We start from the raw sequence: 25437 nt of genomic DNA, 5'->3' as shown, positions 1-25437 counted from the left end.
TTTTCTATTTCTTTTTCTCTCCTCCCTGTTCCCTTTCTCCCTCCATCCCCATACGCTGCCAGCTCATTAAGCTACAAATGGTGCATCGGCCTTGTGCTTGCCAGTGGTAACCCCAAACCTTGGATAAATTGGCAGGCTTGCTGTATTTGCTCCGAAGCCCCTGGTCTCCTTACAGGCACGTTTGAAGCCAGCATGGCGGCATGCTTTCCCCAGGCAGGGTGGCTGGAGGCCAGGGTGAAGGGAAGAGGAGAGAGGGGCTGTGTGGTGAATCAAACACACGTGTTTAGTCTGTGTGGCAGGAGTGAAATGCCATCATTACCCGGCTGCCTATCAAATAAATTGGCAATTACAGGGCTCCAGATTCCAGTAAACAGAGCATTAGTGATTTTCTTTTGGTGTGTATGTGTGTTTTTGTGTTGTGTTGAGATGGAAGGGGGCGGGGCATATCGTGCCCCCTGTGTGTTTGGTGTCTTTGACCACCTGGCAGTGTCTTGCTGATGAGGGACAAAGTGGGAGATGATAATGAGTTTAGCTGAAGCCAGGAACAAATCCAAACTAAAAGGCTAAAAAATGACAGTTAATTTAAAATCATCTTCACTGCAGTATCCCTCCTACACAGGGAGCATCACTAAAGTGGCTCTTTACTCTCATTACAACCTGACAGAGAAAGAGAGATGGTCAGACAGTGAAAGAGACCATGAGATTGAGAAAGTGCTGACATTACCTTGTTTTTGATCACCATAGCTTTACCCATAGAGATTTCTGGGTAAAGCATTTTATTGCTCATTCATGATTCAGTATGGTCTTAACGGATGCGGAGCAATGAAATATATACTTTGAGGGTCAGGTGGCAGTTCGGCATGTTTAGTTGTCTGGCATGTGTGGTGTATCAAGATGCTTTCTCCACACACACACACACACACACGATCAAAGTCTGCATAAGCGATGCTGTCAAAATAGATTAGACAAGTCTGCATATTCAGATTCTGAATTTAAATTTAGAATCAGATTAAGTATTCAGATTCATGCTTTTAGAAGTACTATTCAGAATAGATAAGACAAACCTAAAATTCTGAGGGTTAAGGAACAGAATCAATTCAGATTCAGAATTAAGATTCAGAATTCAGATTCATGCTTTTAGCAGTACTATTCAGAATATATTGAATATATTCAGAATAGGTTTGTCTTAAACCTGCAGATTTTATGGGTGAAGGAACAGAATCAGAATTTTGATTCTGAATTCAGTTTCACACTTTATACACAAAATTCAGAATTAGAAGTTGGATACAGAATTCAGATTCATGCTTTTAGCTGGGCTGTTCAGAATAGATAAGACAAACCTGCCGATTCTGAGGGTGAAGGGAAAGGATCAGTTCCGATTCAGAATTATGATCCAGAATTCAGATTCATGCTGCTAGCAGTAATGTTCAGAATATATAAGACAAACCTGCAGATTACGAGGGCAAAGGAACAGAATCAAAATTCAGATTCAGAATTCAGATTCATTATGTTAGCAGTACTATTCAGAATAGATAAGATGAACCTGCAGATTTTAAGGGTGAAGGAACAGAACCAGGATTTTGAATTCTGAATTTTAATTTTGAATTCAGTTTCAAACTTTAAACACAGAATTTAGAATTAGAATTTGGATACATAATTCAGATTAATGTTGTTAGATGTGCTATTCGGAATAGATTAGACAAATTTGCAGACTGTGAGGGTGAGGGAACAGAATCAGAATTCAGATTCAGAATTAAGATTCAGAAATTAGATTTATGCTGTTAGCTGTACTATTAAGAATAGATATGACAAGCTTGCCGATTTTAAGGTTGAAGGAAAAGAATCAGAATTTAGATTCAGAATTCAGTTTCAGACTTTAGATTGAATTTAAATTCTGAATTCAGATTCAAAATCTGCACAATCCTCAGCTCAGAAACTGTTAATAAACTTTTATATACATTTGTAGAAATGGTCAGAAATTTTCTATATTCCTTTCTAGAGATCTCTTTTGTCTAGGCTTGTGTGAGAAGGGATAACAAATGATATTTCAGTCTTTTAAGCTACGTTATTTATATCTGCGTTTCCAGTACTTAATCAAAATTTTGTCTAAAGGGGATGTTATGAAAAAAATTTATTTTTCTTGGTCCCTTGAGTCTTCACTTTGGAACTCTCCAAGTGGGTTGCGAGGATTTGTTGCTCTCTCGCCATTATACAGCATGCATATTTGAATCCAGCCCAGTGGTTAGTGGCTGTAGATTATTAGTTCTGCCTGTGCTGGGGGATTCTTTTGGTATGTGGTAAAACAATCTCCACCCTATAATTATGGCTGCTGGAGCAAATTTATGTCATACAATATACATGTTGTTCTTAATGATTACTGTTATTATTCGATTTTGCTGGGACATGGAAAGAGTCCTCGGTGTTTTGCGAAGAGCTCATGTTTCTGTCGAAGCTTTTGACTCATAGATATAGCTCTCAGCTGTCTGAAGTTAAAACAGATTACATTAGAGTCAAACTTTCCGCTCTCCGTTTGTCACAGATCCTCAAATCGCAATGCTAAATTTGATTATTCCTCTACATATATGTTATAATGAGGTCAGGGGCCCTTACAAGCTGAGAAATGCCGGCCAATTAGCTCCGACATGTAAGTTGTAATTGCTAGCATCAATTATCTAGTAGTTATTTTCCTGTCTTCATTCATCACTCTCATTCTCTCTCTTTCTCACTCTCTCTCTCCCATTTGCTCTTTCTCTAATTTAAAATGTTCCTTATTCGAGACGAGCATTTAGATATAGCAGTCGTGCTGCACCTATAATTAGCTGATTATCCCTCCATCACGGCATGAGCTAAAGTGTTTGAATGAGGAAGTTTAGTATGTAGTATATTAGCGGCAGAAAAATATGTATTTGTTTGTGTATGTGTGCAATTGTGCCAGTATGTGAGGAATTGCTAGTTTATTTTTGCCTGTCTGGATGACAGTGTGCTTATAGCTGTTGATGTGTGTGTGTGTGTGTGTGTTTGTCTGTGTGTGGGAAGGGATACAGAGTATGTCTAAAGAACAGGAGTGTGGTTGTAATTGCTTTATAGCTTAACAGTACTGCTCTAAATCAGCTGCCAGTCACTCTGACCTGAAACACGGCTGGTGACAGCACGTCAATAAACCTGCCACTCGTCCCTCACTGCCCCGCCATTATGCCTTGACTGCCCAGCACCACTCACACACTCAAAATAACACAGATACAGCTCACCCTTTAGATGTAACAAAAATGTGTTCTACCTACATCCATAATAATGAAAGTTCAAACTAAAAGCATACTAGAAGTATTGCTGCTATATAATAGATCCACACAGTATTTGTGCTTTGAAGACAAAAATAATTGTGCTGAGCTTTTAAAGCTGACATGTGTCATTTCTGTGGCACTAGTGTCACCAAACGGAACTGCAAAAATAATTATTCTTTTCAAATATATTTCCTCAGTATTCCCCCATCTGCCATATATCAATTAAGTTTTGTATTGGGACTCACTTTATGTTAGGTGTCTTTAACTACTATGTACTTAAAGGAATATTACGGGTTCAATACAAATTTAGCACAATCGACATCATTTGTGACATAATGTTGATCACCACAAAAAAAAAAAAAAAAAAAAAAAAAAAAAAGATTTGACTTATTCCTTTTCTTTAAAAAAACATAAATCAAAGTTACAGTGAGGCACTTACAATGAAAGGCAATGGTGCACATTTTTTGGAGGGTTTAAAGTCAGAAATGTGTCATTTTGACAGTCATTCTAGGGTTTGTTGACATTACATTGTCATGGCAACAAAGTTGTAAAATTAGCTATAACTTTACACTGAAAAGGTTAGTAATCGATTTTATCACATTAAAATCATGTTAGCATATTGTTAACGTCTTGTGGCTATACTTTTGAAATAGTGAGTATTTTTAATGTTTACGGATTGGCCCCATTCACTTCCATTGTAAGTGCCTCACTAGAGCCCTGATTTTTGCTTTTTCTTATAGAAAAAGAGGGGCATATCAAAATACATTTTTGTGTTAATCACTTTTTATGCCACAAATGCTGTCGATTGGGCTTAACTTATATTAAACCTGGAATATTCTTTTAAGCATTCGATACAATATACTTATTATGTAAATATGTTGTGTTGCATTGTACTTGTAGTACATTTAAGGTACCTGCATTTAATTACATCTAATCCTAAACCTAACCCTAACCCCACCCACCCCAATCTTAAACGGAATTAAAGGAATAGTTCACCCAAAAATGAAAATTTGATTAATGACGCGCTTCCTGCCTCCTCCTCCACGTGACGGGTGACATTACCAACGAGCTTATGTCATCCCTCTCATGAGTGAGCGTCACAGAGATGTACGGAAGTGAACATTTGTAGTTATAAAGTATACAAGTAGTGTTTTTTTTCTAAAAATAATCAATCGTTTGGGTTCAGAAGACATTTATTTGTCGACTGGAGTCGTGTGGATTATTTTGATGCACCCTAAATATGCATTTAGGACCTTCAAAAAAATGGAGGACATTCACTTGCATTGTTTAGAGGAGGAGGCCTGAAATGAAATCCTAAAAGTCTTAAATTCTGTTTTGATGAAGAAAGAAACTCAGATACATCTTGGATGGCCTGAGGGTGAGTAAATTATCAGCTAATTTTCATTTTTGGGTGAACTATTCCTTTAACCCTACGCCTAAACCTACCCATACCTCAACCTCAGGAGCAGCAAATGTGAATCTTGTGAGAATTTTGCAGAACATCATGTAGGCTAGTTATGCAAGAAATACATTGGAATGTATGTATTTTTATGTTAGTACATAGTAGTTAAAGACACCTAATATAAAGTGGGACCATTTATTGTTAACCTTATTGTTTACCCTTTTAATATAAGCATATGCATTTTAATAAGTTGGGAAGGAACAGAGAGTGTGTTTGTGTTCATGTGTTTGTGAGTGTGTGATTGTGAGAACAGATTGTGACATACAGTGTCAGGGCGATCTGCTTGCCTCATGGTGTGTCTGTATTGGACTGTCATTATCCAACAGCTGACTGTCCATCATGAGCGATGGGAGAGAGACCGTACAGATGAACACATCTACACAAGCTAGATACAGCCAGCACCCAACAATTAAAAAAAAAAAAAAAAAAAGATTGAGGCTCTAGAAATTCCAACCACTAGAGTTGAGATGCAAGGTAGAATGAAGTCATCAGGAGATATATAGATAGGTAGATATCTACAATATATCCATTGATAAGTCATCTACACAAGGTACACACTGTTCACAATACATAGTTTATATTACAGTAAATACACATAAGTGGCAAAAAAATAAACATTACACACATTACACAATTCTATGCTTTGTATGGCAATTTTCATATTGTGCCCAGTGATCACAAAAAAAGGTTTTTGTAAGAAAAGAAATGTGGTTTATTTAGCTTCATAGTCATTTTATTGTGGTCCTTTTTGCCACCTCAGTTGATACTAAAAGTAGAGATAGGACAAAAAAATATTGTTAATAAAAGTCAAATCTGATTATATCTCTTTCAGTTCTGTAACAGACTGGCTGAACCAGAGCCTGTTACCAATGAAATGCCCTTGAATCCAATGCATCCAGTCATTCACCTTATAACCCTGTTCACTCTACTGCAAATTCTTTTTCCTTTCAAATAGAGAAGGGTGGAGGAAAGGAGTGAGTGTGTGTGAGAGAGAGAGAGAGAGAGAGAGAGAGAGAGAGAGAGAGAAAGTGCTGGCAGGGTTTAGATTGTCTTTTTCTCTATCTTTTTTTCAGATCTGAGTGCATATTGTAATGCCATTTAAATTCCTGTCATTTTCTAAAAATTTTTTTACCTGCACTGAGAACCAGCTTGGAGGAGTCTCTCTCTTGCTGTCGCTCTCTTTAATGTTAAGGTCAGTTCATCATAGTGAGTTGAATAAGTGGAGCCTGAGGGAGTCTTAACAAAGGTCTCGTTCTGATTGGGTAATGACAACACGGGGCCCAAGGAGCAAGAAAAATCGCTAGTTGCCATAGCAATAAGAGACTAATGTGGGCACCATATTCTAAATGTGCATGAATGCAGCAGAGAAAGAGAGAGGAAGAGAAAACATGTCTTTTTTTTTTTTTTTTTTTTTGCCTCAGAAACCTCTCTGTCTAGGAAGCAGAGCTCAACAATAAGGATGGCCCGATGGTTCAGGGACAGTGTGAGGGAGATTCGGACCAGTTGACGAAACTGTCAATCGCCCTATCGAGCCACTGCTGTGTTGTTACTAAATCTGTGTTTTTATAATTTGCAGCCTTAAACAGTTGGTTTTCTGTATTGTATTGAGCATTGAATTAACATAGACAAGATTTGGTCAAAATTGCAAGAATGACTTGTGATAGTTTTTAAGGGATCAGTAATGTTTTACACCTTATGTAATCGTATTCCAGCAGAAGTGTGAATAAATTCATAGCTTAAGGAGTTACATTATTATATTATATCACATTAAAGCTTTTATAATCTTAAAAAAGATATATGTAACTATATATATATATATATATATATGTTTTTATTATTATTTATTTTAATTATTTTTTGCTGCATTGCTGTTAAAATGCTTCTAAAATTTTTTATTAATTTATTAAACAATTAAATTAAATTTAAATGAAATGTAATAATTTGGCATGGGAAGAAAAAATATAAAATAACTCACTTAATGGGGCCTGCTGAAAAGAAAAATCCTTATTTTTGTGCCCTAGGTAACATCACATGCAACTTATCCTTGTACTACCCACACATATGCATTCACAGCTAACAGCATACTGATGCAATGCATCAGTGGTACCCCTTACTCTGTGGAGCAAGGGTCACTTGAGTGAAGTTGTCAAATACATTGCTTTACAGAAAATGCCTTGGCTATGAGCTAAAATAAACTCAACCTGGTCCACCAGGATACAGGCATCAGTCCTTTTCATAAACGCCAGCATAGGCTGACTTCTCCTGAGCCTACAAATCACCCTGACCTGGAGTCTCTGTGTATGTGTGTGTTCAAGTGAGCTGCCACAACCCTATTCCCCAAGCCTATGTTGTAAATATACCAGAGTGCTTTCCCTTCCTGCCATCCCCCCGCTTGTTTGGCATGTTCGGCGGCGACTCTTGTTTTCATTCCTTAATGATTCTTCTGTATGATGTAGTAGTTCATCATACATAAATACCGAGTAGTGCTGCTGAATCTCCGGCAGACCCAGGTGTTGACGGAAAGACTGTGTGAGGTTTCTCCAGGGAAGAGAAAAGGATTGAGAAAGTGGGAGGAGAAGTTGGAAAGGCTCATATTGTGAGGTTTTAGGCCTGGTTACTGTCCATTTCTCTGTGCAAAAGCATGAACAAAACTGTTCAAGTGCTACCACTCAAATATTTCACTCATGTGGTGGTTTGTTTAGCTACATTTGCTGTAGTAGATTTTCCTAGAATAAAGCAATAAGGCCTTATATTAGGTTTTATCATGGTTAAAGGGGTCATGTCATGAGAAATCACATTTTACTAGAAATTTTGGCATATACAGTAAGAGGTCATTCTACTATAAAAACATATTGTAATTTTCAGAACTCAAAACTTAATCCCCAGTGTAATAAAATAATTTATTGAAACCAAGGTTCAAAAATGCCTCGTTCTCTAATTCCGCGACTACCCTACGTCACTAGGGGGCCCATTAATTCATGATCGCCTCAACAGCAAAAAACATCAACCTTACTTCACATCATCACACCCTTGGCCCTGCCCACTGATGTTTCAGTTCGTAAACTGAGAAAGAGCAGGACAGACATGCCTAGTGTGGCTTCACTATTCCTGAACACCAAAGGGGACCCATCTGGACTATTTTGAATTACTTTTGTATACAAACATGCACTAGACAGACATTTTTGACCATCGTCATTTATCCTGGGCCGCTTTTAAAAGATGCACACCTGACAACTCATCGGCAAGATTACAAGCAGGTTTGAAATCCTTCGTAGCATCTGCGACTAGTCTGGACAAGTTGCAGAAGTGTGCACACTACACGAACATTGGTCATGCGATCTGAGACTTCTCATTGCAGTCCAGTCGCCGACTAAATACATTAAAGGAGACAAGCTCGAGCCATGTTGTGTGCGTTAGGCTTAAATGGACAGCGCAGTTTACTTTAGTCATTAACTGTCTAATTTAATAATTAAACTGCTGGTCAAAAAGATATCAGAGAGTGTTCATGTATGGAGACTGCCTTCAAAAATCAACTCTAAATAAATAAATTCATTCAATGGACAAAGCTGATGTAATAAAAGTAAAGATAAATGATTAAATAAAGAAATCAGACACAGGCATAATCTCTTATTTCAGTTAGGCCTAGTTGTATAAAAGACTGATTTATAACCAAATGTAAAGTTTTATTACCTTCATGAGGTTTTCCTCCTCGTATGCAAAATAAGGGAAAAATTAAAGCAGTTACTAGTTTTTATATTCTTCCATTAGTCATTAATGGCATGTCAGGCCACGTAGGTGGTTTAGGGAAACATAAATCCTCGCTGGGTGTTCTGGAACCGGCCAAGGTTCCAGAACGATCTGTCATGGTTCTGTTGAGATTTATGCTTGAGTGGAACAGGCTGAATACACACTAAGCGGTAAAGAGTCCTTTAAAGAACAAGCTATTAAAACAACTACCACAAACCTCTGTTGTAGCAGTAGCACAACCTTACCCAGAGCAGACGGCTCAATCTGATCTATTTTAACTGTTATTGGTGACAAACCATTCCCTGTCATCAAAGTCCCTTTCAAGGCAAGTCACTCCACTTGGTGGTCATTTTGGGAACACTCCCAGGCATCTACTTATTGTCAGTGGATACAAACGACATATGAGTACAGGTCTTATCTTTTTGAATGGGAAGGTCTGAAATCTCTGAAACGGTTGGTCAGGATTATGATCAAATAATGTGTTTCAAATCAGCAGTAAAATCTGACAACAATGGTAGCATAAATTGTGCTTCTTTAGCTTAGATCACGCAAAAAATGAAACAAAAAAACACTATTTTTCAGGCTGGTCCAGCTAATGCACATCTGTGTTCTTAAGTTAACTGGCAGGCAATGTCTTGATCAAAAGGTGATTGGCCAGGACTTCCTTTTCTACACCCGCCGTATTAGCCATTCCAATTTCTCCCATTCATTTTAATACAAGTGGTCCGTCGTTGCTAAACAGTCTCTGCTGTCATTTTCAATCTGTACCAAAGAGATAGACTTTGTAATTATAGGTAAGCTCAGATGGAATCTGCTGACTTTTGTTTTGTTTGTTTTTTTCATTTATTGTGCTAATTTTGGGGGAAATCTGTTGAATGGATTTAAACATGGTAAATTCCATGTGGGTAAAAGGCATAGAGGCATAGCAGAGTGAAGACAGGAAATGATGGGCAAAAGAAGGGCTAACGAGATTAAGAAATGTTGCGAGTCAGATTCAAACTGGCATTGCCTGTATGAGAACCACAGCTCAATGTGTTCAGGCTAGGGCTCTTATGGACAAAAATGCCCTTGGATATGGTTGTTTTTCAATGCAGAAAATCTTGTCATTCTAGGCTTAACATCGTGAATGACTGAGCTAATATTGTTCTTTGCATTTGCTCTGAGTGGAGCTAGAAATACCTCTGTTGTGCGCAGCTGTCTGTCTGCATCAGGGCTGTTTATATGTTTTGCAGAGGGGCACGTTCGGTCCCCGTCAGGGCCTCGCTGTGGCTGAGGGGATTACAGAGGGAGACTCCGAATGTCACATTACTTCTGTATCAGAAGCCACTGCAAATTCCCCCGAACCGCAAGGCAAAAATCCCAAGAACAGAGTAAATAAATGTGAAAGTATATAAATATCAAAATATGAACACAACCTCCTGGAATTATAGTTCCAGAAAGATTATTCCGGATACATTATTTCCCCCTAGTCATGGACTTATCTCAGATTTAGAAGGAGAATGAAATTGCTGGCAGTGAAAAAAGGCAGACAGAAAAGGTGGGAGTTCATTAGGAGAGAAATAACATTTTCATTTGTTTCAGGCCCTGTGGGAGAGATAGGCCGTGCCAGTAAATAGATGCCGTTATGAGAAATGATTTTCTTTTCCCTGTTGGGGGATGTGGTTTTAAGGCACACTTATCCATCTGCAATCTAGATGTCAAACCCCAGGAATCCAGAATAGCAACACAGCGGTGTGGTCGTAATGACACATGTATCCACCCCCCACTCATTTCTCGTCCCTCTCTCGACCTCCCACTAGCATTCAGCTCTTTCTCCCCGACTCGAGGTTTGTACTTTGATGTCCGTTTGTTCTTTCCAGCTCAGTCATGCCATGTTTAAATTGGCCACTCTAATTACCTTCTCGCACTAAAGGTACTGTTGAGTTGAGTGTTCAAAAGAGATAGGGAGAGGGAGAGAGAGAGAGAGAGAGAGAGATTTAAGTATTTTGCCGGTTGTTGTCAAACGTGGTGGCGAACTCTATGGATAAAAATAAGTTTACATTTTTATACACATTTTTACCATCAGAATGTTCTTTCTGCTCTTTTTGAAGAATTTTTCTTCACTTTCAAGAACTGGCTGCACTGCAGGTCTCTGTGTTTTTGTTTAATATTGTCCATTATACTGCTGGAAATAAAATGTGGCACAAAATTTTCACTTTGAGTGCAAGTTTGTTTTTTAAATGAAATGGTGCAGTGTCTGGGAACATAAAAAGATTTTTGCACACTAGGGTAAGGGAAGATGTATTTTTTGAGATACTGTATATTTCTTTTATGACCTGTAGACATTCAGAACACTTTATCAAACCAATGATTGCATTCTCCAAAACTCCCTCCATTCTAGTTAGTCTGATCAAAAACAGCACTATGCACCAAACTCAAAAGAAAGTCATCAAAGACTTGGTGAAGCTTTCATCTTCAGGGCGTAGCTCAGCCTTATTGCTTTTCACCTGATACACTACTTCATCTCACTTCCCTCAAAACACACAGAACAGCCAAAGTTATATGTTGCATTAAAAGAAAAAGAAAAAAAATCAAACATTACTGTTGTTTCTGTTGTGCTATTTTTGCTGTGAGTCTCCCTTAACATGTGCTTCTCAATAAAACAATACAGTATGGGAATCACTAAAATGTTCATATAGCATATATTTTATAATATACAACAGTTAGTTCTGGTCCTCGAATCTGATAGAACGAGAGACGTTCCTTGATTGCTGATGTCTCAGAACAGCAGTAGTCAGACACTTCACTCTTTGTATAAATCCACTTGCGTTCGTGGCATTCTATACTAAAGAGCAGCGCAGATGTGTAAAAGAGCTAGATATGTCTTTTAATTTTTCACTGTGACATTAAAGGTTTTAGCCAGCAGGTGGCGACACAATAAAATTTTGTGTGTTATGAGCGAGTTGGACTGACTTCTGTTTCAGTCAGCACTGTCATTCAGAGAGCATCAGAAGTCATCATCACAATTGCCTCTCACTCCGTGATCGCTCGGATTACTACTAGACTACAACTGGGAAATACAGCTTCAGCATTAAGGCTTATCAAAGCTAAGAGACACAACAGACAAAGTAATCACACAAATTCAAGGTGCTTACCTACCGGAGTTTCCGTATGGGGAACAGAATACAGATGTAAACATTCAACATGGCGGAGGAGAGAAACGAACCTGCTACCACCCCGAAGACCCCGCTCGGACAGCTGTTTTTTTTCACAGAGAAAATTATCTTCAGCTAGCTGACTAACACTAAAGATGATTAATAGAGTTAAACAGCTATATCTTTACTGTTCATCTCTGCTTGGGAAGCGCGACAGATGGAGGTAATCACACATGCTCAATCGCTCTCGCTTTCTTTCCTTCAAACACACACACACACACACACACACACACCCTTGTTTCTCCAATAACTTGTCAGAAACAGCCCAAGCTGTTATTACTAGTTCTAAAGTGACGTCTTCAAATTAGTAACAGAGGATTGGGCACATCTTTTGAATTAGCAACGGCAGATTCTGATCTGTGGTGTAAGAAAGTAGTTCCATACACAAATGTGGTTTTTTTTTTGTTTTGTTTTTTTGTGACAGTCCTTAGTTTTTCCTCATTGTTTTATTTACTTGTTTGTTGAACTGTTGTATATAAGTAATATCGCACTCGCAATCGTTCTGTATGGCCCTAAATCATCACTGCTGTGATTCGGCCACAGGCCTGATGTAGGGCCATACAGAATTACTTTAAATATGTAATTCATTTTAACTTAAAAAATATCAATGATTGGTGCAAACTTCACAAAAAATCCCTCATTTAATAAAATTATAACACATTTTTGTAGTTTTTAACATTAGTAAATGCATTAAGTGTCATGAACTAACAATGAACAATATATTTTTACAGCCTTTATTCATCTGTTAATCTTAATTTACAAAAATAAAATTGTTCATTGTTAGTTTATAATGCAATAACTAATGTTAACATACAAATTCTTACTTAAAAAAATAAAATTAAAATATTAGTGTATGTTAAAATTAACATTAACTAATAATAAATAAGTGTTGTAAAAGTATTGTTCATAGTTACTTCATGTTAACTAATGTAGTCAACTAATGTTAATGAATACAACCTTATTGTAAAGTGTTACCAATAACATCTTAAATGTTTTCCTGGTGCATAATAGCTTTTCTTGTAGTCTTTTATTTTGTAGTTTTATTGCACAAAGTCCAGTGCCATCATTCCATTTGTTGGCATTTTCAGTCTTGCAACATTTATACATTAAGCCAGATGATTGCATTTACATCTAGGCAATCAGCAGACACTTGTGTCCAAAGTGACTTAGAAGTGATAGCCCTTAAAAAGTGTAGTCGGTGGGTTGTCTGAAGGGGGGGCTTGAAAATGCTGTCGAAATCAGAAATCAGTTTTTAAGGTGAATTTTAGATGGAGGTTTTAATGAGTAAAACGTACTTCCCTAACTTAGACTTTAGCCTAAACCTAACCAATACTGTTCTAAAAGCAAATGGCAGATTAACAGAACAGACATCCTTACCCTTAACCAACTCTTAAACCTAACCAGTAGTGTTTTAAAAACAAATGTGACATGAAATGCAAATTTTCTAAAGCAACCACGTCATTTTGTGTAGCTTCTATGACATTCGTTTCACGTGTCAGCTTGACTGGTTTCGAACCACGAACTTCTGAGTCTAAAGTTCAACACTCTATCAGGTGAGCTACCACGGAAGCTAAACACACTCGAATTAGTGTGTAAAGGTAGGTGGGTCTGTAATACAAGCGTACGCATTAATTATTTTTCAAATGATGTAGAGTAAGAGTGTTGTGATATCATAACATAGCAGTGTCTGAGTGAAAGAGTGAAAAAATAAGTGATTATAAAGTCATAATCACCCATTGCACTCATTTGTGTGAAAGTGAATAAAACGCCCCAGGAAACTGCATCAAAACAGAAAGAGCCACGTAAAACTCAGTTTGCAAAAATGTAGTTATAGTAAAGTTCATTCTATGAGACTAGGTTGTATAATTAGGCTCTGTTACGTTAACTTGACCCCAATCAGACGTGTTTCAGATGGATATGTGGATGCTAAGTGCAGCATTTCAACATGGAAACTAACAGATATTCAACAAATAAACAGGCACAAAACAAAGTAAGAAAATCTCCAATACAGAGTGGCACAAAACCGCTAATGCGCATCCTAAATGCGTGCTTCAATGTAACCAGAGTGCCTTAGGGTGATCCTCTCTCCGCATTCAAAAGCACAGAGCTGTAAGATTGTGGGTACATCATTTTTACGAATATTGTCATTACATCCATCATTTTAAACCTTTTTTACTGCAACTATTTATTGAAGCAGAGTCACACAGAATCAGCAAAATACTTTAATCTCTCCAAAGCACCTCACAAATACAAGACCATTACTCACAGCAGAGGATTTAACATCTGACAGTGATCATCTTGAAATGTATTGTTGATGTGTCGCTTTGATGGCTGTAACAGCGGCGATGCATAAAACAACTTAACCTTAAACAATAAAGAGATGGAACTTCTTGCAGAGGGTTTTACTGTGATGACTGTTATTCACTGTTAAGCAGAGAAAGTTATCATCATGCAAAAATGATCTTCGAGAATTGGCGTCTCCCAATAAATTTGGCATCTCAGAAAAAAATCTCCCATTAAAACCACCAGCACTAAAAATATTATGTTAGTAGTCAACCCTACTAATAGACTAGTCAGTTGTTGGATGACTAGTCAACCACCATGGCACATCCCTATTAGCACTGTAGCACTGTAGTGGCAGAAAGCCACTGTAATCATTATAACAGTGCAATAGATCATGCATTCAAAATTAGGGTTCTGGCTCAAGCCCCTCTTGTAAGGAGCAGTCGTCTACACTTGTTCCCCGCATCTATGGCTCGGAGGCTTGGCTCCAACAGCAGGACAGGTGGACGACAGCCCAGATGGGGATGAGCTGGCTTGAGGGTGGGATTGGACTGGATTAACCCCCTGTAGTTGTGGCAATGGCCTAGCTACTTAGGCAGGTCAGGGATAGTGGAATTAGCCTTGGCCTAGCCATGGAGGTCCATCTGATTCCAGGCCTCATCCAATTACACCCTTATCTCCTTGACAAATGAGATCAATGCTTCAGACACATGAATACCTTTTGCCTGGGGACGAGGTGCAATAATCACCCACAATACAACTCAGGTACAAGGGCAGACAGGTGCGTGCAGAACAACCCCAGCATGCTTGAATCCAAGAAAGTGTGTTTGGAACTGCATTGACTTTACACTGAAAGGCCCTGTCATTTAAGGGGCAGAGAAATTAAAACTGATTAGCATTGATGTTAAGCTTCCCCTTATGCATGAAGCACTCCCCACTCATTGCTTTGTGCTGATTCGGGTAGTCTTTGTGTAGAAATATTGGTCTTTATGCTCTGAAGTGCAACTTGAAGAGCCACGGGATACTGGGCATAATTACGATTCTGGCTCTTATCTGAATTTGAATTTACTTTGATTTTGCGGGGCCATAATTGCTTTTTATGCTTTCTGTGCATTGAGGCACTTTACACATTATATGGTGGTCTCGAGATTAACCCTCAGCAGCTAATGCAGTTCACAGTTAATTTTCTCTGTCAATTAGGGAGAAAAACAAATTATTAACCTTTGCATCTGCCTGTTAAATGCAGACTATTTTTGAATCTTGTTTCTATACTAACCAATAGTGTGTTGACATGGGCCAGGCTTGAAAGGAGGGCCTAATACATCTCATCATGTGAAATTGCATTTGTGCTATTGCAGTTCACATCATTTAATTACACTGCTTTGCACTTAACATGATTTTACAGTATCTATAACCAGCTCTGAATTGTTATGGTCATGTGTGTCACAGACATGATTGCAAGGGTTCTCCTCTACCATTACTCTCCCCTATAGAATGATGAGTAGCAATTTCATGACATAGAATTTTCCCTGAATCAATTTCATTGATATAATGAGTGGCAATTATAAAGGCATTTAAATACTTGGCTCCTGCTTTTAAATGTACCATGGTGTATTTGAGACTACAAAAATGTGATGGTCTCTAATATGTAGTCAATGACCAGTCCCAGACTCTGACTGTAATGCCACTGGACTGTCTCACAACCATCTGGAATGGGGCAAGCTGTTTGGTGTATGGCTGACCAGGGAGCCATCTTGCTGAATTTATGTCTGCCCGTTTCTGCCCTCTGCAGCATCCTGGATGCTATTAGCTACCGAAGAGCTATATAGGGTTTTAAAAAGGAGTCTTTCATCAACCATGCCTATTATTTTCTTTCTCAGGCCTGGTTTAATAAAAGCCTCCTTGGATGGCCTAAGGCAGCATGGCATTGCAGGGCACCAGCAGGGACTTATAGTTGTTGTGATCGTTGTGTAGGAGTCCATCAATTGCCCTGAGTGGCAAAACTGAATTTCAAGATCATTTTGGTCCCATAGGAACCAGGAAGCAATGTCGTTCACAAAATCAATGATGTGCACATATTTGAAACTCAGTCGGAAGACAATGAACAAGCTCCACAACATTACAAAACAAAATGTCAGGGGTTACACATAATGCACATTAAACACATCTGAATATATTAAACTGTTCATCTCAAGTACAAATGTTAACACACACCCTGTCTACACCAGACTCGAGAGTCACGTCGCGTCAAAAGCAATAGAACCCATTATAATCAATAATGCTGTCTACCATGGAAGCGTCCGTTGTGGCTTGTTGCGTTGCGCCGACAGTAAACAAATGTCCCGTTCCATTTTGTGCTGCACGTGCTGGCACTATTACTGCCAACAACACAAATAAATGGTTTAGAAAGTTTGTGTCAACACGCCCAGTCAGCACCATAATCTATCAAACAGTCATGACATTTGAAAGATTCATGAATGGAACTGTTTACTTACTGTTTTGCATAGGGTCCAAGTGTTTTTAACTGCCCCATCCTTCAATAACAGTTACTTTGCCGAGCTTGAATCATTTTATGACTGGTTCACAAGCAATCCAAGCTGATAGACTAAAAAACATGCAATTCACGCTGAAATACGCTGAAGACACATCCACATGACGCACATACATAGTCCAAAGCAGAGTGTAAACTAGACGAACACACATCCAGTTTTCAGTATCATCCTGCTCTGAAATGAACATTGCCAGAAACACATCTAAACGGTCAAAGACATCCATCCAGCATATGTTTTCATACACCAACAATTACAAAATACAAACAAAATAATCGCGCACAAAAAAATGGGCGAAAGAACGTGTCCATGATGCGTTTGTGCTCAAAAAAGCAAGAGGCAGCAGCTGAATGACAGAGAATGGATTCTCCTCTTCAGAGTTGTAACTTGACATTGCGTCTTTAAAAGCAGCCTGAGATATGTATCAAACGGTCAAAGACGCCTGTGTATGCATGTTTAAATACAAAAATAATTTAAAATAGTCCAGATGGGTCCCCTTTGGTGTTCAGGAATAGTAGGCCACAGTAGGCCTTGTTTGTCCTTCTCTCTCAGTTTACGAACTTAACCACCAGTGGGTGGGGCCAAGGTTGCATTGATGTAAAAGTAGGCGTTGATTTTTATTTTAAAAAAGTAAGCGTTGATTTTTTTGCTGTAGTGGCGGTCATGAATTAATGTACCCCAAGTGACATAGGGTAGTTGCGGAAGTAGAGAACGAGGCATTTTGCAGCTTGGTTTCAGTAAATGCTTTTATTGCATTGGGGATTACATTTTGAGTTATGACATTTACAGTATGTTTTTATAGTAGAAAGTCCTCTTATATGTCAAAATATGAAGGGAAATTGTATTCCTCATGACATGACCCCTTTAAGGCGTTTACATTAATTGAGCATAATCAGTGTAAGATCATGCATGTAAACACGCTCTATGAGCATCTCACCAAAAAAAAAAAAACTATAACAAGCATTTGTTGGGCATCTCATGGTGAGATAATGGTGGGTTTCTGGGATCTGTTTCCACTCTCCCTGTCTCAGTCATGACGTTGAGGGCAATGGAGAAGACATTTGGATGAGGAGGTGTGGTGAGCATGGCATGGCACGGCATGGCACAACCTCCACTGCACAAGGCTAGATCAGCTGCAGGGGGCATAGCAGCAGTCAGTTTGGGAAAATATCACAGACAATTAGCTAGAGCAGTGAAATGGAGTCAACTTTAGGGACTCTATTAGCCTCTCTCACGCACGCAGATGCTGTCCCTCAGCTCTGCACTGCTATTCTGACAGGACTGAGCGCACAGATATAATTGGACTGGGGAAATGAAGCAAGATTCAGTGGTCCTGGTGGGGCTTTCAGACAAAAAATGAATTAATATTTTGTGTGTCTTTTTTCTTGCATCCTACTTCTAGTTGGCACCCACCCCCTTGTTAGCATCATTTGTTTTTTTTAACACTTAAGCGTTGAAAAAATAACTTTTGTTTGGATTATGTTTTTGAAATATCCTCTTTTTGTTTTCGTTGTCTTTTCTATCAAATGGCCTTTGTCTTCGACACTGATGTTTTTTTAGCTTTATTTTCTTTATTTCCACACAGGCTTTGAATTAAATTCACATTATTAGCAAATCCTACCAGGAGTATAAACAGCATGCAGCCGTTCTCAAGTACGAATATTGTCCATACATTGATTAAACCGCGTTGTGCTGCTTGTTAATAAACGAGAGAGTCTCCTAGAATGGGATCCTTGAGCTCTTTTGAAGAGGACTTCAAGATGTCTCCCAGCCTAAGCGTTGTTATTTTCAAAGGAGGGTGCTAACAAATGTTATCAAGTTTTGTATTATTTTTTTGTTGTTTTTTTTATAGCAGCTGTTAACCTTACATACTTCACTTTTTTCCCTCTTTCTGTAAATGTCCTTGATGTAGAGCTATGTGACTTCAGTATTGACATTTTCTGTTTTTATGAAATGGTGGCTGGGACATAAGACAGGCCTCAGTGCTTCAGGTAATTGATGTGCAATTTTTAGCCCATCCAAAGGACGTTTTCATCATTCCCATTGTTGAACGGGGACATTCGAGTCAGTATACCAAAACTGTTTAAGCGTTCTTTCTAAAATGGAGGTCATCGATCCCGTGTCATTCCCTTAAAGGTTTTCCTTACACTTCAACTTTCAGCTGCATTCTGCACTCAATAAATTGTTTATGTAACACACCCTTAGACAACTGGTCAATTGTGTTGACATCATGAATAATTAATCACTTAGCACAGCTCTTTCCGAAAAATGGCCTGCTATCTGATGTGAGGTAAATGGCTCATTTTCAATAATTTAGCAGACATACCTCTGTGACAGATGTACAATTGAAAATACACCATTATGAATACAATATCTTTCATCATGAGTTAAATTGATTTTAAATGCTCACCTCAGGCTAGAAATGTCTTTGTTTTGAAATGTACGTATATCTGACTTTTGAGGCCTAGCTAAGCATGCAACGTGAATTCTCCTTGTCCTGGTAATAGAAAATAAAACAGGATTAAATGACATGATGGTGAGTGAATGGTGACAAATTTGTTCATTTTTGAGATTGTACTTATGTTTGTTGATTCAAGGTTGAAAGAAATAAGATGATCATTTCTGTAGAAATTGACAAAAATAAGTATAGCAAATGGTTGTACATAAATTGTCAGGTATAAATCTGTAGTAGCATGTTTCTTGTTATTTTATGTATTTTAATGATATAATTAAATAAACACTGCACCAATGGTTTTCTTCTAAGGGCTGATTTTGAAAGACATTTGACCGACAGAAAAAATGGGAATGCTCTATCCTCAGATGTGGCTTTAAGGCAGTTCTGTTGCATATCTCTCAGTCCCAGAGTCCCCAATGTCTGCGGGTATGACAGCCCATGGCTACAGAGCTGTGACATTTCAGAGACCCCGGGGAGCCCATCACAGAGAATGTTATCAGCCCCTTAAAGAGACACCCCCCAGTCTTCTATACCAACAACACTCCATATCATTCTTTCTCTTATCCCTCGCTACAGCCCTTCACCCTGGTGCTCTGACCTGATCACAGGGCTGGTAAAAGGCTCTTTGTGAACTCTTACTGTAAGGCACAGGGAGGTGAGGTCGACTTGAAAAGTCTGCAAAGAGATCAGATTAGACGGAACAACTGCATGAGCCTGGGCACCGCTTTTACTGGAGATGGTCATAATCATGATGGTTGACGATTTATCTAGTTGTCCCCTAGATCAGTGTTTCTCAACTGGTGGGTTGCAACCCAAAATTGGGTTGCAGGTTTTTTGGATTGGGTCGCGGACAGCAGGGAAAGAATAATGCCATGGTTCTCCCTCTATTGTTGATAAGCACGCATTCTGAGCTTTATATGTGCTAAAGATTTCTTCTTATCTGCAACGCGATATTTTCACGGTGCAATTGAAGCCTGGCGTGAGCCATCACAGAACCACTCACGCCAATGATATGCTCTGCTCTACTGTATCTCTGGAGCACGTGTGCGCCTCAACCAGAATTCCCTCGGTATTGCGCAGCAGACCACAACACTGATGTGACTCATTTGAATACTAATGAAAATGTTCTAGTTCAAAGAGCTACGGAGGGAGTCAAACCTCTCAAACAGCTAGATAGCCCAGACATTATACACAGCTCTGAGGAGGAAAAGAGCAACACTATGCATGCGCCAAAATAAAGGTTTTTCAAATTACATATCATCCCCCATACTAAAATGTATAACAATTTTACAGTAGTAACAGTAACTATGATATTTTGACAAAAAATATTGTTTAATATTAAATAATCAATTAGGTAGAATCTGTTAGACCTCACTTTTATTACAACTGTGGCAGTTGAAGCTGAAGTTTCTAAATATGTTCAGGCTATTTTTTCATAACAAATACGATAATTTATTATTATTATTTAGAAAGACTACCTACATTTACATAATAACAGTAATGAGGAGCCTTCCATGGTCTTGCCTGTGCTTATATGGCATTGCACTGTAAATATAAGGGCAAGTACATAAAGGGATTTAAAGTCTGGTCCCCCAAGACTTCAACAACTAAAATAATGTCACTTGATTGATGCCCTTATACTTGAAAACCATAAACAAAACTTTGCAAGATAAAATAAGATGTGACCCAGGCTACATTAAATACAGTTTACGTTTTTTACTTGGGCCATTTTTACAACATCTTAATTATGTGCTGACAGCATGATATGCTTTAAGACCGAAACACACTCCACGCAAGTGTGTGAATGCAGATGTTTCTAGCTACGCAAGCTCGACTTCATGCGTTGTTATGTTCCTAAATGTGTCAGACTGCAGTGTCAGTTTTTTTCTTTCAAGCCAACTACTGTCATGGCCGAGCAACGGTTTGAAGAGAATGTTTGTTTCTGGCCTTAGCTGATAGAGAGTTTGCACAGCAAAATGCTGTCAAAGTTGCGTCTTTAAATTCATACACTTCAAAGCACACTGACACAGCCATACACATCCAGACGGATATTGTTAGCCATTGCGACACTTCTCACATTGTTTTTTTGAGTCTCCTGCCACGAGCAATGCATTTATAAATTGTTTCAAGTTAAAAAAAAAAAATCTTGAAATCACTGTGTTCCATTCTAATACTCCGTCTTGCTGATTTTGAGCACAAGAACAAGTCTTACATAAATACTTACCCTAAGAAAAGAGTCCAGTCAAAGTCAGGTGAACCCTAAATTACAGGGCTTCCTGGAGACCCAATAGTTGACTAGTCGGTCAGACAAACGAACTGGTCAATTTTGAAAATATGTACTTTTGCTTATCCCTAGCTTGTTTACTATGACTATTCTCCCAAGGTGTCCTGTGTCAGTTGTGATGTTCTCTAACACACCCAAAGTCAGACATTTTCTTAGTCGCTCTTTGTTATGGTCACACACACATAACCATGCTGCCCTCTGGAAGCCATCATCCTTCAGCCCAGCTCTAGATTTATCCTCTCCCTAATCTTACTCTGACAGGTTTGTTATCTGTTCACCCGGTCGACAGACCCACGAGAGTTGGAATGCCGGGAGTAAGGAGGCAGTGAAAAACAGGGCAAGTAAATGTCAAGTGAACCACCAAGAATGGATATTATAGCTTCTGGGTTCCAGAGAGAGTATCCCCTGTCTCTTTTACAGTCAGCCCATCTCTCTTTCTCTCGATATCTTTTTCAGTCTCTTTCTATCTCTGCCTGTCTTTTGCCGAACTGTAGTCTATTGATTATTAGCCAGAGTTATGTGCAGGTCTGAGTTGGATAGTTCCCACAGAGCGATGTAATACAGCGCCCCACCATGAATCAGATAGAAATGAGCAGTGATTACCGAACTCTCTGTTTTGTGGAAGATCAGCACTATTTAAGCAGCAGGGAGTGTTTATCTGTGTGTGGGTTTTTGTCTGTATTAATGTCTTTAAGCCAAGACTCCATCAGCTGCCATTCATATTGAATGGCAAATTGTAATTTATAGGAAAAAATATTTTTAACCAAAATGTGGTTAATTTAATATAATATAATAATGAGCACACCTATGTATAGGGTTGGAAACCGAAAACCGGTTCTTATTCAAAGCTAGTTACATTTAAAAAAATAAAAAATACAGAATGATTTTCATAACTTTGGTTCCATTTACAGTTCTTGAACATGCATTCTTCCGCCGATGCAGATGGAACAACATACTAATATACACTGACAGGATTTTCTGCACCACCACTCAGTAACACTGTAACACTGCTATTGAATTAGTAGCGTAAAACATGCAGCACGACCAATGTTTTCCGATTCCTCAACGAATAACTCTTATGAGCCGGTTATTTTAAATCTATGGCGAGAAACATACAGCCTGACCAGTGTAGCCTGATTTCTGAATGGATGAATCTTGTAAGCCAGTTCTTTTGAATCTATAGCATGAAACATACAGCCTGACTAGTGTAGACCTATTCCTGAGCAGATGAATCTTGTATACCGGTTCTTTTGAATCTAAAGCACATAACATACAGCCTGACCAGTATAGCCTGATTCCTGAACGGATGAATCTTGTAAGCCGATGCTTTTGAATATATAGTGTGAAACAGAAACATACAGCCTTACCAGTGTAGTCTGCTTGCTGAACAGATGAATCTTGTAAGCCGGTTCTTTTGAATCTATAGCACGAAACATATAGCCTGAAAAGTGTATTCTGATTCCTGAACCAATGAATCTTGTAAGCTAGGTCTTTTGAATCTATAGCATGAAACATACAGCCTGACCAGTGTAGCCTGATTGCTGAACAGATGAATCTTGTAAGCCGGTTCTTTTGGATCCATAGCATGAAACAAACAGCCTGACCACTGTAGTCCGTTTACTGAACAGAGGAATCTTGTAAGCCGGTTCTATTGAATCTATAGCATGAAACAAACAGCCTGACCAGTGTAGTCCGATTCCTGAACGGATGACTCTTGTAAGCCGGTTCTTTTGAATATATAGCAAGAAATAAACAGCCTGACCATTGTTGTCCGATTCCTTAATTGATGACTGTTGTGAGCCGGTTCTTTTTAATCTGTAGCGCAAAACATATAGCGTGACCAGTGTAGTACGATTTCTGAATGAAGAATTCTTATGATTTGGTTCTTTTGAATCTACAGAGTGAAACTTACAGCCTTACCAGTGTTGTCTATTTCCCAAACAAATTACTCTTATGAGCCGGTTCTTTTGCATATACAGCTTAACAGTGCAGCCTGTTTCCCAAATGAATAACTCTTATCAGCTGGTTCTTTTTAGTAAATGAAAAACTTGAACCAATCAAATGGCTTTGAAAGATTTGGGATATAGTACACAAGTTGCATGGACTACATTTATTGTGCTTTAAGGTACTTTTTTTTTCTTTTTGGAGCTTGTCAGATTTTATTGTATTGAAAAGAGCAACCTGGACATTCCTACAAAATATATGAACCAAATATATTCTTTTGTGTTCAGTTAAATAAAGAAAGACGTGGGTGTAACGGGAGTGTAAGCAATAGTAATTTAAATTTTTGTGTGAACTATTCTTTAATCATTGCCTTTGCATTAAAATGTATGATGTGTAATAAGCTCTGTACTGTATATCCCGTCGTGCATCGTGTTTGACCCTGTTACTGTTTCATGGGATTGCTGGGATTAAAACCCGACTGTGACGCTGTTTTCTGCAGCTATAATTGCCTAGCTGGGGTTTCTAAACTCAAATCGTGTTGCACCATCGCCTTCCCTGCTCTAAGGTGTGAATTTGACCATAATGGTTGCAGCAGGACGCCAGGTAGGTTCTGTAGGATTTCTGCCAATGTTTTGCTGGAGCCTCAGGAGGTTTAATGCACTGTGGAGAGAGAAGCGGAGTGCATATTGTTTGTGTGACAGGGTGTTTGATTGGATTACAAGAAGTTAAGCAAATTGATTGGATTGGAAGCTGAGCCCATTTATCCCTCTGGATTGGATTGCTGGTTCAATCCCAATTTACCTTGTACCAGGTGAGGTCTCCAGGGTCCCTCGCAAATATGCATCCAATAGAAGCAATTAAAGTCTTTGCGCTGAGCCTGTAGATAAATCTGGTTCATTTAAAGTGTCTAATGGGGAGCAGCCTTCTGCTCACCCCCTGCCCCCTTCTTCATCTCGTCATTCTCGCTTTATCTCCACCCCCTCCGGTGTGTCAGCAAGGCCTTTTTGTGATTTATAGTCAAATTGCAGGTCCTTTTACCACCTGTCAGACACCTGTCACCCCTAGATAATTCAGACACCCCATCTCCGCAATGTCAGCAGGTCATTGTGATGGAAAGCTTTGCGTAGACTATCGTCGCGCTATTATTTATGTTGCCAATTAAAGTGAAATTGCAGGGCCTGTTCTCGGCCTGTCACATATTATAGGCGGATAGAGCCGTACAATTTAATTATTATTCACCGAAAAGGTCACTCTGTCCTGACTTTTAAAAAGTGAGATGTTTTCAAAGACAAATTAATTCTAAACACCCTGTTCACAAAATTGCTGTTTAACAGGTTTAGTGAGGGGTTAGTTTACCCAAAATTGAAAGTTCTGTCATCATTTATTCACTGTCATGTTGTTCCAAAACATTCTTTCGTGGAACACAAAAGGAGATGTGAGGCAGGAAGTTAACCTCGGTCACCATTCACTTGAAATGTTAAGAAAAAGATGCAATGAAAGTGAATGGTGACTGAGATGGACATCCTGCCTTATATATACACTTAAACAAAAAACCTTTTCAGTAAATTATTATCTGTCACTCGCACACTCACTCACAGTGGGATCTTAGATAACTACATTTCATCTGGACACAGTGTTCTCATGGGAAATGGAAGTCTTTTTATGCTACCATGACACACAGCAAGTTTATCTACTCACAGGGAGACAGACATTATGTTTGAAAGCATTAAAAATATTTGCCTGCCATTAAATTTATGAGATGGAAAATTCTGTCTTTCTCCCCTCTGTCCACACCATGCCCCTTGGGGAGTCATTCTTTGGTGATCTCTCCATAGACTCACCCTGTAATCCGTGAAATAATGCCTCTACAAGCCCTCCACTGAGGATGGAGAACATCCTCGCTCCGTGAAAATCATATACATTATTTTCATATTAGCACCCCTTTTTCGCTTAGAAAAGTATTTTTTGAAAAATGCCCTCTTTATCTGTGCCTATTTAAATTCTCCAGCTGCCACACATAAATCTGAATCCATTTCAGTTTGCACCTCATTTTCTCTCTGCCACAAAACCTTTATATAAAATGTCATTCCGTAAAATGTCTCTTTGTCAGTGAAGGATTTTTCTTTGATATCTACTAATAATTCCAGTTTTTATTCCACTTGTATAACACTGTTGCACCATAAAATAAATGTCCTGATTTAGTATTTTATTTAGTGGGTATTTACTCTCAAGATCTGT

General features: G+C 38.6%; 1 protein-coding gene across 5 annotated transcripts in view; it reads left to right on the top strand.

The window, feature by feature from the left end:
- The window catches only part of auts2a (activator of transcription and developmental regulator AUTS2 a), a 530438-nt gene that overhangs the window by 221853 nt on the left and 283148 nt on the right, over positions 1-25437 (top strand). The window lies entirely within an intron of this gene.

This window comes from Myxocyprinus asiaticus, chromosome 43 (genome assembly GCF_019703515.2).
Source record: "Myxocyprinus asiaticus isolate MX2 ecotype Aquarium Trade chromosome 43, UBuf_Myxa_2, whole genome shotgun sequence".
NCBI classification, from domain to species: Eukaryota; Metazoa; Chordata; class Actinopteri; order Cypriniformes; family Catostomidae; genus Myxocyprinus; species Myxocyprinus asiaticus.
Note: the sequence above shows the minus strand (reverse complement) of the source record. Positions and strands in the feature narration are given on the sequence as shown.